This window comes from Panthera tigris, chromosome A2 (assembly GCF_018350195.1).
Source record: "Panthera tigris isolate Pti1 chromosome A2, P.tigris_Pti1_mat1.1, whole genome shotgun sequence".
NCBI classification, from domain to species: Eukaryota; Metazoa; Chordata; class Mammalia; order Carnivora; family Felidae; genus Panthera; species Panthera tigris.
In genome coordinates this window covers 113,660,461-113,677,143 of record NC_056661.1, presented here as the reverse complement: position 1 = coordinate 113,677,143, position 16,683 = coordinate 113,660,461, and the positions used below count along the sequence as shown (strand labels likewise).

Below are 16,683 nucleotides of genomic sequence, written 5' to 3'. Positions count from 1 at the left end.
GTTCAAAATGCCTCAAGAGAGGCAGCAGCTGGAATCGTGGAGTCAAGGGTTCCGTGTCCAATATAGGCAAGACTGGGGAGAATGCAGGTCAAGAGCAAACGAGGAAGACCAAGTTGTGGTGGTGACTGTGTCTGTCTGACAGGCTTAAAAGTCCTGGGGCAGGTTGGACAGACAGTTCTGAATGAGGTCATCACATTCTTTTAATTAGGCAGGAGGACACAGCTTTCTTGATGCTCCTTGAGAATACTTGGCTGTTGAGGAAAACCATGGTGCTATGTTCTCAGCGTTCTACATCATGATTCTTAGGGGCATAAGCCTTTGGGCTCAGCCTGTGGTTTCAGTCAAAACCAAGCCAGCCATAGGGCAGAGGGAGGGGGATGAAGTTGTCCCTGGCTGGCACTCACTTTGCTGCAAGTAATAATATAAAATATTCTATGACAACTTCCTCCTTGGTGAGAGATTTTAGTAATTCCTGTCCTTGATCATAATTAAAGATCCGCTCTCCAGGCAGTTCTGGTGGTAAATAAGAAGATAATGGCAATGGTACCAGTTATGTTTATTGAGCACTTAATATATGCCTGGCTCTAATCCAAGCACTTGATGTGCACTAATTCATTTAATCTTCACCATGTTTGAGGAGAAAATTATTATTATGTTTCCCAATGGGCATGTGAGGGAAATAAGTCACATGGGTTGAATTTTAAGTTATAGAAAATGTTCTAGTCATTTAGTTCACTCCCTTTAAGAGACTTCAAAATAGTACATATACACAGAAGAATATAAACACATATATGTATATATTATAAAGAGTAATGTAACAAACACCCATATGTCCACAACCGCTATAAGAAGGTGGTGCCATTGGAGGAGCTGTGCATCGGTTCTGTAACTGAGCCCCTCTTATCCTCTGTCCTTAAGGTTAACCCTTGGCTGAATTTTGTTTCCATCACTCCTTTGTTTTTCTATATGGTTTTACTATCTATAGATCGGCCCAAGCTGTGTCAGGCCTTTCAAGCCCATCAAACACACATGATTTTGAACAATATATTGTTTAGATTTAAAAGTTTTTGACCTTTGTAGAAATGGTGTTATTCTGTACATATTCTTCAAATATATGTGACATGATGTGAGATTTATCCATGTTGATCCAGGTAGCTCTGTTCACCCATTTTTCACTGAAATGTGACATTTCTTTTTGTGAACACACCACATTTTACTTTTACTTTTGTGGTTGTTGGACATTTGGGCAGGGGGTTCTTACTGTTCAAATGCTATCATTATGAGCACTCTCATGCTGTCTCTTGGTGCCCACAGGCAAGGGTTTCTCCAAGGTCTGAGCCTAGAAGTGGAGGAACTACCCTGTAGGGTCTGTGCAGCCCTGAGTGCCCTGGATATTGACCGGTTACTTACCAGAGGGATTGTGTCAGTTAATGCTCTCACAAGCGTGAGGATACAGCAGTCTTGCTTACCTTTGGTACTCCACCTCTAATTAGGTTCTTTACAGTTTTCTTTGTTGAAGAAACCAGGTCATTTATTCTGTATACTTTCCCACAGTCTAGATTTTATAATTACATTCTAATATGTCAATCAACATGTTCCTCTGAACCCTCTATTTCCTGTAAATTGGTGATAAGATCTAGAGAATTGGTCTCATTTAGCTTTAATTTTCTGAAAAGAATACTTCAGATAATGTGGTGCACTTCCATCCATCAGGGAGCACATGGTATCTGGTTAACTGTAGTTTTTTGTGATGTTACCAACAGCCATTAGTGATTATTGTCTAGAGTCATTATTTAATTACGGCATTAAAATATTAAAACTCAGGGCACCTGAGTGGCTCAGTTGGTTAAGCATCTGACTTCAGCTCAGGTCATGATCTCACGATTCGTGGGTTCGAGCCCCACGTCAGGCTCCGTGTTTACAGCTCAGAGCCTGGAGCCTGCTTTGGATTCTGTGTCTCCCTCTCTCTCTGCTCCTCCCCTGTTTACGCTCTCCCTCTCTCTCTCTCTCAAAAATAAATAAAAACATTAAAAAAAATTTTTAATAAAATAAAATAAAATAAAATATTAAAACTCTATCACCCCCACTTCATTTCTTAGCTGGGATATTCTATAAAGAAATCCTTTTTCTCATCAACCGTTTGTTATCCTTAGATACAGTTTGTAAACAGTCGGTTGGCCTGATTATTTCCCCTTATTTAATAGTTTTTAAAATAACAAATTAGTGTCCAGCATCCTCTAGATATGACCAGTAAAATTTTAAAACTATTATGTACCACATTTGAAATATATTTAATACTTCAGTCCATTGCAGTTATTCAACATATTGAGTGTCAACTGTCCCATCTCTGGCTGGTAGGAGCTTCTCTTTAAGTTGATGTGTACGTCTTTTTTTCTTTTTTCTTTTATCTTTCTTTCTTTCTTTCTTTCTTTTTTTTTTTTTTAGTCTTTTTTTCTTTTTTCTTTTATCTTTCTTTCTTTCTTTTTTTTTTTTAGAGAAAAAGAGCACGCACTTGAGCGGTTGGAATGGGCAGGCTAGAGAGGGAAAGAGGGAAAGAATCTTTCTTTTTATTTTTAAGTTTATTTATTTATTTTTGAGAGATACAGGGAGGGAGAGAGAGAGAGAGAGAATCCCAGGCTGGTTCTGCACTGTCAGCACAGAGCCCAATGTGGGTCTCAAACTCACAAACAGTGAGATAACGACCCAGGCTGAAGACAGATGTTCAACTGACTGAGCCACCCAGGCGCCCTGGTGTGTATGTCTTTTTCATTCATCTGTAACACTGGTCAGCAGCTTCCTAATTTTCTGGTATGACAAGAATTGCCAGATTCATTTCCTACATTTTATGTCACAGGCCTGGAATCAGCCATCTCTCCAGAATCCTGAGAAATGGTATTAAAAGCAATAATCTAGGTGCTAGGGGTTGTTAGTGCTTATTATTAATGATTATTTATTGTTATTGGGTTGATCATCGCTTACCCTTGGTATTGTCAGATTAAAAAAAGAACTTTGTCGGATTGGTATGTTTAAAATAATATTTCTCCAGCTTACTAATGAGTTGGAACATCTCCCATATATTTATGGATTCATCATCCTGCTCACCATTTATAATTCCTTTGTGGTGAAATGACTACTCATAATCTTTAATTTCAGATAAGGTAGAGTAAAAGGTTTCTAGTATTAAACTAACCTTGGTCATAGGTATTTTACTTTTCATATACTGTAGATTTGGTTTGCCAATATGTGATTAAGAATGTTGCATTTATGTTCATAAGTGAGATTGTTGTATATTTTTTTCTTGTACAAATTTCACCTCTATGTGATACATTTGCTTTATGAAGTTAATTAGGATGTTCCTTCTCTCTTCCCCCCTCAGCTTCCTCCCCCTCATGTTCTCCTCCCTCTTCTTGTCCTTCTCTGTCCCTTTCTTCTGTTAAGAGGTTGTATAACTAGGATGGAAATTTTCTAATTCTTGAATGTTGTTGGTTTGAATTTACTAATGTTTTCTTTGTGGGGGAGACAAAACCCACAACCACTGATTAAATTGATTTCAAGCTTATGAGAATAGTCAGGTTTCCTATTCTTACATCAGGGTTGGAAAGTTAGACTTTATTTGGAACTTGTCTATTTTGTCAAAACGTATTGGTGTAACAATTCCATTCATAGGTCTGATATGATGTGAAGCGGAGTATGTCCACACCTGACCTGGTGATCTCCACCAGTCATCCACCTGTTCCTCCCCTGCCCTTCCCCATCTGAGGAGAGCCAACCCTCTTCTTCCAGTGAACCAGGCCACAAGTCTTCAAGTCACGTTTGATCCTCTCCTAAAACCTACTTCCTGTCAATCAGGATGTCCTTTTGGTCTTTGCAGAACCTGGCCACTTTTCCCATCTCCATTACACCAAGTGTCTTAGTTTGTTTGGATGGCTATAGCAAAATTCCACAGACTGAGTGACTTATTTTTTTTTTCTACCTTAAATATTCATTTATTTATTTATTTATTTATTTATATTTTTATTTACATACTAGTTAGCATATAGTGCAACAATGATTTCAGGAGTAGATTCCTTAATGCCCCTCACCCATTTAGCCCATCCCGCCACTCCCAACCCCTCCAGCAACCCTCAATTTGTTCTCTGTATTTAAGAGTCTCTTCTGTTTTGTCTGCCTCCTTGTTTTTATATTATTTTTGCTCCCTTTCCCTTATGTTCATCTGTTTTGTATCTTAAATTCCTCATATGAGTGAAGTCATAGTATATTTGTCTTTCTCTGACTAATTTCGCTTAGCATAATACCTTCCAGTTCCATCCACATTGCTGCAAATGGCAAGGTTTCATTCTTTTTGATTGTCAAGTAATACTCCCTTGTGTGTGTGTGTGTGTGTGTGTGTGTGTATATAACATCTTATTTATCCATTCATCCATCGATGAACATTTGGGCTCTTTCCATACTTTGACTATTGTCGATAATGCTGCTATAAACAATGGGGTACATGTGCTCTTTTGAAACAGCATGCCTGTATCCCTTGGATAAATACCTAGTAGTGCAATTTCTGGGTTGTAGGATAGTTCTATTTTTAATTTTTTGAGGACCCTCCATACTGTTTTCCAGAGTGGCTGCACCAGTTTTCTTTCCCACCAGCAGTGCAAAAGAGGTCCTCTTTCTCCACGTCCTCTCCAACATCTGTTGTTGCCTGAGTTGTTGATGTTAACCATTCTGAAAGATGTGAGGTGGTATCTCATTGTGGTTTTGATTTGTATTTCCCTGATGATGAGTGATGTTGAGCATTATTTCATGTGTCTGTTAGCGATCTGGATGTCTTCTTTGGAGAAGTGTCTATTCATGTCTTTTGCCCATTTCTTCATTGGATTAGTTTTTGAGTTTGAGTGTGATAAGTTCTTTGTAGATTTTGGATACTAACCCTTTATCTGATATGTCATTTGCAAATATCTTCTCCCATTCCATCAGTTGCCTTTTACTTTTGCTGATTGTTTCCTTCGCTGTGCAGAAGGTTTTTATTTTGATGAGGTCCCAATAGTTCATTTTTGCTTTTGTTTCCCTTGCCTCCGGAGACATATCAAATAAGAAGTAGCTGTGGCCAAGGTCAAAGAAGTTTTTGCCTGCTTTCTCCTCAAGGATTTTGACGGCTTCCTGCCTTACATTTAGGACTTTCATCCATTTTGAGTTTATTTTTGTGTATGGTGTAAGAAAGTGGTCCAGGTTCATTCTTCTGCATGTCTCTGTCCAGTTTTCCCAGCACCATTTGCTGAAGAGACTGTCTTTATTCCATTGGATATTCTTCCCTGCTTTGTCAAAGATGAGTTGGCCATACATTTGTGGGTCCATTTTTTGGGTTCTCTATTCTGTTCCATTGATCTGAGTGTCTGTTTTTGTGCCAGTACCATACTGTCTTGATGATTACAGCTTTGTAATATAACTTGAAGTCTGCGATTGTGATGCCTCCTGCTTTGGTTTTCTTTTTCAAGATTGCTTTGGCTACTTGGGGTCTTTCCTGGTTCCATACAAATCTTAGGATTGTTTGTTCTAGCGCTGTGAAGAATGCTAGTGTTATTTTGATAGGCATTGCATTGAATATGTATATTGCTTTGGGTAGTATCAACATTTTAACAGTATTTGTTCTTCCAATCCAGGAGCATGGAATATTTTTCCTTTTTTTGTGTGTATCTTCTTCCATTTCTTTCATAAGGTTTCTATAGTTTTCAGTGTATACATTTTTTACCTCTTTGGTTAGGTTTATTCCTGGGTATTTTATGGGTTTTTGTGCAATTGTAAATGGGATAGATTCCTTGACTTCTCATTCTGTTGCTTCATTATTGGTGTATATAAATGCAACCAATTTCTGTGCATTGATTTTATATTCTGAGATTTTGCTGAATTCATGGATCAGTTATAGCAGTTTTTTGGTGGAATCTTTTGGGTTTTCTGTATAGAGTATCGTGTCATCTGCAAAAAGTGAAAGTTTGACTTCCTCCTGGCCAATTTGGATGCCTTTTATTTCTTTGTGTTGTCTGATTGCTGAGGCCAGGACTTCCAATACTATGTTAAATAACAGTGGTGAGAGTGAACATCCCTGTTGTTTTCCTGACATTAGGGGGAAAGCGCTCAGTTTTTCCCCATTGAGGATGATACTAACAGTGTGTCTTTCATATATGGCTTTTATGATCTTGAGGTATGATCCTTTTATCCCGACTTTCTTGAGGGTTTTTATCAAGAAAGGATGCTGTATTTTGTCAAATGCTTTCTCTGCATCTATCGAGAGGATCATATGGTTCTTGTCCTTTCTTTTATTGATGTGATGTATCACATTGATTGGTTTGCGGATACTGAATCAGCCCTGCATCCCAGGTATAAATCCCACTTGGTCATGGTGAATAATTCTTTTAATGTATTGTTGAATCCAGTTGGCTAGTATCTTTTTGAGAATTTTTGTATCCATGTTCATCAGGGAAACTGGTCTATAGTTCTCCTTTTTAGTGGGGTCTTTGACTGGTTTTGGATTCATGGTAATGCTGACCTCATAGAATGAGTTTAGAAGTTTTCCTTCCATTTCTGTTTTTTGGAACAGCTTCGAAAGAATAGGTGTTAACTCCTCTTTAAATGTTTGGTAGAATTCCCCTGGAAAGCCATCCAGCCCTGGACTCTTATTTTTTGGGAGATTTTTGATTATTGATTCAATTCCTTACTGGTTAAGGGTCCAGACTGGGTGACTTATAAAGAAAGGAAATTTATTTTCTGGAGGCTAGAAGTCCAAAATCAAGACACTAGCACGGTTGCTTTCTGGTGAACCTTCCTGGTTCATAGCTAGTATCTTCTGGCTCTGTGTTCACATGGTAAAAAGAGCTAGGGAGCTCTATGGGGTCTTTTTTTTTTTTAATATAAGAATACTAATTCCAGGGGGCACCTAGGTGGCTTAGTCAGTTAAGCATCCGACTTCAGCTCAGGTCCTGATCTCACAGTTTGTGAGTTCAAGTTCCACATCAGGCTATCTGCTGTCAGAACAGAGCCTACTTCAGATCCTCTGTCCCCCTCTTTCTACCTGCTCTCCCCCTGCCCCGCCCTGCTTGTTCTCTCTCTCTCTCTCTCTCTCTCAAAAACAAACATTAAGAAAAAAGAAGTTATGTCATCAGAGCCCTTCCTTCACCCAACTATAGAAAGCTCCACTCCTACCCAGTCACTTATTATCATCCTTACTTTTATTTATTTTTCTTCTTAGCATTTATCATCACCTGATTTATATATATTTTTTATTGTCTGTCTTCTGCTATTAGAATATAATCTCCTTCAAGGCAGGGCTGATCTGCTTTGTCCATTGCTAGATTTTCGATGTCTAGCTCACAACCCAACACATGGTAGGTGTTCAATAAATATTTGATGAATGAATGAATGAATAAGTGCAGGTTGGTGTGAAGTTACAAATTCTCAGGGGAGACTGCTTCCCCATTCACCTGGAGTCATAGCTCTGCCTTCACACAACAATTTTGTTCTTGTTTTTGCTGTCACCCCTTTCCTCAAGGTGTAGGTAGCCTTTTGGAGATTGAACTTAATTCATGGAGTTAGGATGGCCGAAGGGAGTATCTGCTTTTCGACTTGATACCATTTAACGGCCCAAGGCATCGTTTCTTTCTTCCTGGGGAGTGAATATCAGGAAACGTCCCCTGGAAACTGTCTTCACCGCTTTTAAAAAATTCTGATTTCTTGCTCTCACTTCATTTTTTTTGGTCTTCTGAGGATTCCCTTTGCTTTCTTGTAAGCTTAGCTATGCATTTCAACTAAATTACATTTATTTATTTTATTTTGCATTTAGGGAAGGATTTCATACTATTGAATATGGAACTTTTCAAACTTTCCATTTTTCATGCAGTGCACAGCTGCCCAACAGAGTAACTTGCCCAAGGTCTTTACTGTAAATGAAATCCCTGAGACCAGACTTGGGACTCCTTACCTCCAAGGCAGTACTTTCCTTCCACAGTGGGCTGGTGGCATGCCTTATTTTCTTTGGAGGTGTTAATAGAACACATATTTCTAGCCTAATGGATGACTATACCCAGAAAGGACAAAAAAGAGGGAAGACAACAGTAACACAACAGTCTCCAGTTCTGAGGAAACTGTTGTAGCCACTGAGGCTGTCATAACCATTTGTGAATATGTAATGGGAGGGGCGCCTGGGGTAGCTTAGTCCGTTGAGTACCCGACTTTTGATTTTGGCTCAGGTCCTGATCCCAGGGTTGTGGGATCGAGCCCCACCTCAGGCTCTGCACTGAGGTTGGAGCAGACTTAAGATTCTCTCTCTCTCTCCTTCTGCCCCCTCTCCCACCTTCACTCAGTCTCTCTTTCTCTCAAATAAAAAAAATAAAAATAAAAAATATATATGTAATGGGAAGTAGCTGCGAATTATGGCTGATTTCAGCAGAGTAGCTTTTGTTAGAAGTTGCTCCTTTTGCTTTTTCTTTAGAATTCAGATGTGAAGGGCTCATTTTCCTCAGGATTTCTGCTCTGGCGTAAGGCTGGATGCCATTCCCCTTCCGGCTCCTGCAGTTCATGTAGGCTGTGCCTTGGGAGGCTGCCAGTCAGAATGGAAGCAGTGGTTCCTTGATGTATAGCTGATTTTTTTAACAATTATTTTTGGCTCTAGTGAGGTAGTGTAGCTGGAAACAGCTGCAGGTTGGACTGCTCAGAATACTATGCAAATGAGTTGAAAAGTGAGAAGTTCAGTCAATCAATCCGTTTTGCTTCATGTGATGCCAACTGACATTTTTTTTTTTTTAAACCTTGTTCATCTCATTGAATTCACTGACTTTGGGCCTGAATTGACTTAATTGCATGGTTCCTTTTGACATATTGTAGACAGTGATTGCTCTGTTGAGCCATAATCAGGCGCAACAAATAACACCACGAGTATTAGTAGACAGCCCCGGCTGGTAGACGGCTTGCTAACTTTTTCCTTGTAAAACAACTTCATGCTGCCCACCTAGCAGTTAGTGGGTTTAAAGAGCATGTGAATAATAGGTGGGAAAGCATTCTTTCCCGTGAATTAAATTTTAATCATTAGGTCAGTTAATCCAGTACTAGTTTTTGATAGACAAGGTTATGATGACCTTCAAACCATAGGCAGTGAACTATTCTGGGATACCTGCCTTTGGTCTTTTGCTTGGAGGATGTCCTTTTCATAAACAGCATTGTACTGAAGCCAGCACCCTGAAATTATTATAGAGTTGTTTAGTCAAAAGTTACAGATATTTTTCAGCTTCTGAGACAAACCACCAAATTGTTTTCATGAAAAGATGTCTTTGTTTATATTTACTCCAGCGGAACACACAAGAGTTTATCTCACCATACGTAGGCCAGTATGGAATATTTTATCCAAAAAACACTTTGCTACTTTCATTGGGGAAAATGATAGCTTTTAAATTTACATTTTTCTGACTATTCTTAGGGTTGAATATATTTTTTTCTATGTATTAATCATTTTTTGAAGAAGGGTTGAACTAGTCTGTTTGCACCCTTTACCCGTTTATTGGGATCTCACTACTTTTTTCCCATAGATTTGCATGCAATCTTTATATACTCATGTATTTGTCATGTTTTTATTATGTTAAATCTATATTTAAATGAGACTTTTTATGCTCTTTTCCTCCCAAGATCTCCTTTTCACATCCTTCAACATAAAACTTCATCTTTTTCCTTTTCATTGAAACAAAACAAGTATTTCTCTGAAACTTGGTCATATGAAATCTTAGGATAAACTGATGTGAGAATTTAAATGGTCAATGACTGCTTTGAATCCTTTTGAAAGCAGTAAGATTAAAAACTTTAAAAAAATTTTTTTAACGTTTATTCATTTTTGAGATACAGAGAGAGACAGCATGAGTGGGGGAGGGGCAGAGAGAGAGGGAGACACAGAATCCAAGGCAGGCTCCAGGCTCTGAGCTGTCAGCACAGAGTTGGGCGCAGGCCTTGAACTCATGAACCGTGAGATCATGACATGAGCTGAAGTTGGACACTTAACTGACTGAGCTACCCAGGCACCCCTAAAAAGTCTTTTTAAAAATCCTACCCATGAGTGGGGCACCTGGGTGGCTCAGTCGGTTGAGCGTCCAACCTCAGCTCATGTCATGATCTCACAGTTTGTGAGTTCAAGCCCCACGTCCGGCTCTGTGCTGACAGCTCAGAGCCTGGAACCTGTCTTGGATTCTGTGTCTCCCTCTTTCTCTGCCCCTCCCCCGCTAATTCTCTCTCTCTCTTTCTCTCTCTCTCTCTCTTTCTCTCAAATATAAATAAACATTAAAAAAAAATTTTTTAAATCCTACCACTGAGTGTGTGAATATTCAATATTCATTGAATATTTTAATGAAGTTACCCCTCAAGTCATTTTGGGGACCGTTCTTTTGGAATTGCCCTGCAGAGCCTGTGGCATATTCTTTGGCTCTCCATTATTGGTCATAATATCTATGGCAGGTAGTTTAATTTTAGAAGGAGCATAAAGTCATTTGGAACCAAAGCTATTCAGTAAGGTGAGGTATTAAAGAGAACCAGAAATATGGAGTGCATAAGAACACACAGAAGCACACACACACACAAACACACCTGCACACAGAGTTGCATTTTCTGTGTTTTCTAGATTAAACCTGAAAACAACTCTAAAAATAGGGCTATCAATATTTTTAAGTGATAACACTGTTAGTTAAACAAGAGAATAACCTTCTACAGTGACATCTTTAAAGATAAAAGCATTGAAATAAACATTCAAGTTCTAGCATATTTGTTTAAAAGTTTGTCCCACTGTTTGATAGTGGCATTTCATTTCAGTGTTAACTGTGGTAACTCCAAGTGCAAGGTTTTGTTCGTACTGAAAACGTTCCCATAGGAGGTTCTAATTACAAAGTCAGGTGTACATTGGAAGAAGAGGTCCCTACTTTGGTTTTCAGCCCTGTACTGAGCATGTAATGAGTTTCTGGTCTCAGTAGCACCGTGTGCTGAACTCGGTGAATATCATGTACATCTGTGCCTATTATAGGCTTCTTCAGAATGCTAGTGATTCACGTTTCTTACAAAAAGCTTGGAAAAATCCTTTTTCTTTTGGTTTATTGGACTTCCTCTCACTATATCTATATTCAAGATGTTAGACTGACAACCTCAAAGCTCTCCCGAAGATCAAAAGGGAATCTTTCAGAATTGAGTTGGACACAGATGGAAGCACCTAGCTGTGGTGTGAAGGAGATGGAGGGGAACCCCAAAGAGTCTAACTCTACTGCCTTGTAGACAGAGTATACAGGAGCAGCCTGATCTGTGAGCTCTTTGGTGTGCTGACACCTCCCTGGGCCCCAGTTTCCTCACCTGTAACACGGGCAAAAAATGAAAAATCTTTGTCTCACAAGGTGTGGCAAGAGTGAAATGTAATGACCAGCAGTGTGTTGCACACATCAAGCATTCAGGTGATGTAGCTTTTACTGCTGTCATCGTATCGGTCGTCATCATCATCATCTTTGTAGCCCTCAGCACCTGCCGTGGTGCCTGTTTAATAAGAGCACAGTAAATGGTACTTTCTATTACTGTCAGGCTTGTATTCTTGTCATCACTTAGCACAGAGCCTAGCATATAGCCAGTGTGCCATGAACGAATATTAAATGAAAAAAATCCACTTTACATGGCCAGGCATAATTGATACTGTATATTCAGGGGAAAAAAAATGGTGTTTAACATCCTTTTTTGATGAATCAAAATCTTTCTTTTCTTCTCTTGTGTGCTCTGAGAGCCCGACAGTGGAGTATGGTTGTTATAAGTCCAGACGCTAGAACTGGACCACCTGGGCTCAAATCCTGGTTGTGTGACTGGGGAAAGTTACCTACCCTCTTTGTGCCTGTTTATTCTTCTGTAAAATAATAGTGCCTTCCTCGTAGGGATTAGAGACTTTTTACATGTAAGTAATTAGAACAATGCATGGCAAATAGTATAGGACATCGAAGTATATGCTGGGAAAGGGAAGAATTTTAAAAAGGGATAAGGCAAAGTCTCTCGCCAGTCCTCAGGGATCCATGTATGCCCACGTGGTATGCAAGAGCATGAAGGAGAAGCCAACTGCATGTGAAGGATTAAGCATAGAAACCTGTACATTTTTAACAACCAGCTGTCTGGGAGGAAAAAAAGGCCCTAATTTGTAGTTTTTACAATTTCTGTGCTGTAAATATTGCTCCTGTGGCCAACTTCAAGCCACCATTGTGACATTCCCGAATGTGGCACTGGGAAAGGATGCACACAGTCGGTTCTTAAAGGCTGATGTGAGCAGGCTCCAAGATGCTACTGGGTAGAAGCTTCAAGACTGCAGAGGAGAACACCACATTTTGGCAATATAGGCTTTACAATTCCACTAGTTGTAGAGTTGTACCTGATTCTGGGGACAAGAAGGTAGGCCAGAAGGAGGGGCCACATTCTTTACACAACCTACTGCTTTCAAAAAAAAAACAAAAAACAAAAAACAAAAAAACCCTTATCACCTGATCCCTAAATTCTTCCAGTAATTCAATTCTTTTGACCATTCAGTCCTTGGCCTTGAGATTGCTGTGTGTAGGACAATTACAAAGATAATTTAGGCTTTTTGAGTTGTAGAAAGAGATAGTCAAGAAACCAGACTTTCATTGCCTCCTAATGTAGTCTTCTTCAGGCATCTCAGGGAAAAGGAACCACAACAGAATCCTAGGCCCAAACTCTCTGGATGACTTTAAGAAAGCACTGGAACTCGCCATTTCTTATGTCTTCCATAATACAATGGGTGAAATAATATGGCGGTAGTCACTACTTCTATTCAACAGCAATTTCTTGTTGCTTGCCTTCCAGGTGCTTGATAGGATTGACCCCATGACCAGACCCTGCCAATGAATTGTGAGAGGAAATGAGAGTGTTACTTTTGGGCACAATGATGAGTTGCTAGAATGGGACACTCCTGAATGCTCTCTTCCTGTGCCACAAGGAGCAGCCATGTTCCAGGTGATGGCCGCTCTGCCAGTGTAGATCCTGCAGAGATGACATGGGGTAGATCCCCCAGTTGACTCACGAGAGACCAAGCAAGAAATACAGATTTGTTGTGTTAATCCACTTAGATTGTGGGGGGTCACCATGAAGCACAACCGATCCTTTCTTGGCACAAAGATCAGACATGAGAATCACGTGCAATTATAAACATTGGATGGAGAGGTTCTGACAACATTAAAGCACTCTACCCAAAGAAGGAATTAGCATCCCTGAATTAGCAGGTGGGTGGAACAATTTGACAAAACTCATTCGTGGAAAATCACTTGCAATTATTTCTTTGAAATAGAACTTGAACTCTGAGGAGCTACATCAGGTCTTTACAATGGGTCAAATTTGCTGTTGGCTTTCCTGGTCCTAGGCTGGAGAACAGTCAGCTTTAAGCCTTTGGGGTTAAAGTTTCCAGAAGTGTTAATGAGGAGGGAAAAGATGTTTTATAGTTGTTCAGGAATAGGAACATTGACCATATAACAGTAGCATCTCCTTCAGCAAAGAGTAACAGGAAGAATGACCATTTCTGGAGGGCTTATGTGCCAGAACTTTATATATAAAAATGTCTAAGCCCTATACCAGATTTCCCCATTTTCAGAGAGTGATAGCTTTTCAAAGATCATACAGAAAGAAAGCACTGGAGCTAGAATTAAAAGAGGTCTGTTTTACAGTCTGCCGTAGTAACCTTTTCCCAGAAGAAGACACTGAGACAAGGATTCGTGCTCAAATAAATAATGTCCTGGGCCATGGAGACTAATCCAGGAGAAGTAAGGAAGCCAATAAAGGATGCATTATTACATTATTACATCAGCTACTACACTGGCAACTGTGGTTTGATCTCCAAAAGAAAAAGCACATAATTCATGACCCAAAATTAGCCCACTCAAGAGCTGAGGGAGCTGGGTATTTATACACCAATGTCCAAGAGTCATTGGTTGAATGCCTGATTTGGGGAACAAACACCCTCAGATGCAGAGATGCAGACCCTGACAATTGGAAGTCATCTGGAATGCATGACTGTCCACGGTTGTGGGTGGAGACATGATAGCCTTTGCTCTAGGCTATAAAGCCTGGGGTCTGCACACCACTCTACCCTGCTCAGCTGCCTTAGTCCCTGAGTCATGGTAGGCTCCTGAGCACGTCCCCACTATCCCCGGCCCCCAGGCTTCTCTAAGGGCAGGAAAACCCTTCTATGGTTCCAGTGCTGCATCTAGAGGCTATCTGGTGCCCAGCCAGTAAAGGAGAGAGCTCTTGGAAGAAACTACTGTAAATGGTGTTAGTATAATCCACTTCCTAGAGTTTGTGTGAGAATCGACTACATGCAGCATTCTTGGAACAGTGTCTGACACACAGTAAATGCACAATAAACGTTGGTTACAATGGTGTGGAGGATGATGGACAGGGCAGGAGAGGATGAAGAGAAGGAACAACAAAAAGAGGAGGGAGGAAGGGAGGGAGGGAGGAGGGATTAAAAGGAGAGAGGTGGAAAAGCTCTTGTCACAATGTATCATTCACAATGTGTTGACATCAGCAAACTGTTCTCTTTCCTTTTCTCAAGGTTTGGGAGTGATACACTCCTGTCTCAACTGGAACAGTCCAAGAGGTAGCTTCCTGCAACATCTCCAGCTCTGATTCCTGCTCAAGGTTATGCTCCTGATGGTTGCGCTGCTGGAAAGACGAGACAAACCACCTGGGGTTGAAAGTGCTTCAGAGCCGCCAAGGATGGGATGGGCTTTCCAAATGGCTTCTTCAGTTGAGCTGAAGGCCCAGAATGTAATGTTTGTTTATGTGCCATGCCAGTTTAGACTGTCCCGAAAGTGTGTGTATGTGTATATGAGGGTGTGAGAGAGAATACACACATGCGTTTAACTTGCAGAGTGTGTATCATTCTAGACATTCTGGAAAATAATTGCTCTCGATAAGGACAAATGCAGTCACCATTTCCTATTTTCACTGAAAGCTGGGAGAGAAAAGCAATGGCTTGAGTCATCGAACGGGGGTTTCATATTAGATATGAGGGGAAATTTCTTTTTCAGGTGAATTTGATAAACCCTGGAATGGATTATCAGGGGGGAATTTTGAAGCCTCTTTCTCTGGGAGCTTTTGAAAATAGGATAAATGCTCATGTGCCTGAGACAGTGGAAGCCTGATCCTATCTGGAGATGGCATGATGGATTGGCTTCTGGGTAGCGGCAGAGGAGAAAGGAGCCTCCTTTCTCCTGAGGTCTACTGACCGAGTTTCACGTTTCAGAGCATTTCAGCATTACTGATTTTCTCTGATTGAAAAGCCACAAGTGTTCATTATTTGAAATTCGGAGATTACATAAAAATATGAAAAACTAAAAATCAAACAAAATTCTGTAATCCAAAAATAACCCAAATTATATATATGTGTGTATATATATATGTACATATATATATATGTGTATATACATATATACACATATATGTATATGGTCTCAAAAAATTGTATAGTCTTTTATATAGTCTCAAAAAAATTGTATCACATACTACATGGTTCTGTAATCTAGCTTTTGTACTTAGGATATCGTGGACTCCTTTCCATGTCAGTAAATACCATTTTACATCATGTAGCATGTAGCTGTATCATGGATCATGTACATGTCTCCATGTAGCTTGACTTATATAATCAGTTCTCTACTGTGGAGTTTAGGTTGTTTTCCCTGGAAATCCTTGCACATATATCCTTGTGAATTGTCTAGTTATTGCTTCAAAATAGATACCTGGGAGTAAAATAGCTGAGTTAAGGGTCTGCCGGTTTAAAATTGTCCTACCTATTGCTAGGTTTCCCTCTAGAGAGGTCATACCACTTTAAATTTCCATCAGTGATGCTTGAGAGAGTCTATTTCCCCCTTTTCTAAATAACACGGGCTACTCTCAATATCTTAATATACATTTCTTTGAGTCTTAGAGAGGCTGAGGTTTTCAACGGTTTCAAGCATTTATATTTTTCTTATTTGCCTTTTGTGTCCTTTATCCATTGTTTTTAAAGAGGGCATTTGGTAAGTAGATAGATACATACATACATATATGCATACACATACACATATGTATGTACAGATTCTATCTGCATCTTTGTGTATCATTTTCCAAGTTGCCTTTTAACTGCGCTGATTATGGATATGCTGTACAGAGTCTGCTACATAGATAATTCTTTGGGATACGTTAGTTATAACTAGAATAACAATGGATTTCTGGAATCCTGGCCATACCTGTGTCACCTGTTTCTGGACCAGTTGAGGTCTCAAGTCACCAAGGAGAGTGGGGCCGAGAGTGTGGGTAGCTAGGTAAGGGTGTATATACGTGGCCAGTGCATATTTTATGGAGTCAGGTCAAGGGTTCCCTGTCACTGAATGAAGTCACAGCCAGGGGGCTTGATGGCAGAACATGAACCAAGCCTTCAGCACGTGGAGTACGTGATGGTGGGCAGAGTGGGAGATGAGGGGCCGAGGGAAGGAAGGGAAGATGGTCCCTCAGGGCCAGTCAGTCTGCTCCCCTCCATCTAAAAGCAGCAGCATCTCCCCCTTCTCCGTACCCCACCTCCTCTCCCTATCCCCACAAAGTACACACGCTAAGAGGCTACACTAACCAGGCCTGTTGTTGATTCTCTCCTTTCTCTTGCTCTGG

At 40.1% G+C, this 16,683-nt stretch overlaps 1 long non-coding RNA gene across 2 annotated transcripts in view; it reads left to right on the top strand.

Moving 5' to 3' along the window:
- The window catches only part of LOC122233978, a 33,561-nt gene extending 18,159 nt beyond the window's left edge, over nucleotides 1–15,402 (top strand). For both annotated transcript variants that reach the window (XR_006211658.1, XR_006211656.1), the window contains exons 2-3: nucleotides 12,853–13,268; nucleotides 14,594–15,402. This is a non-coding gene — a long non-coding RNA (uncharacterized LOC122233978). The remainder of the gene's footprint in view (nucleotides 1–12,852; nucleotides 13,269–14,593) is intronic.
- The last annotated feature ends 1,281 nt before the right edge of the window (nucleotides 15,403–16,683 follow it).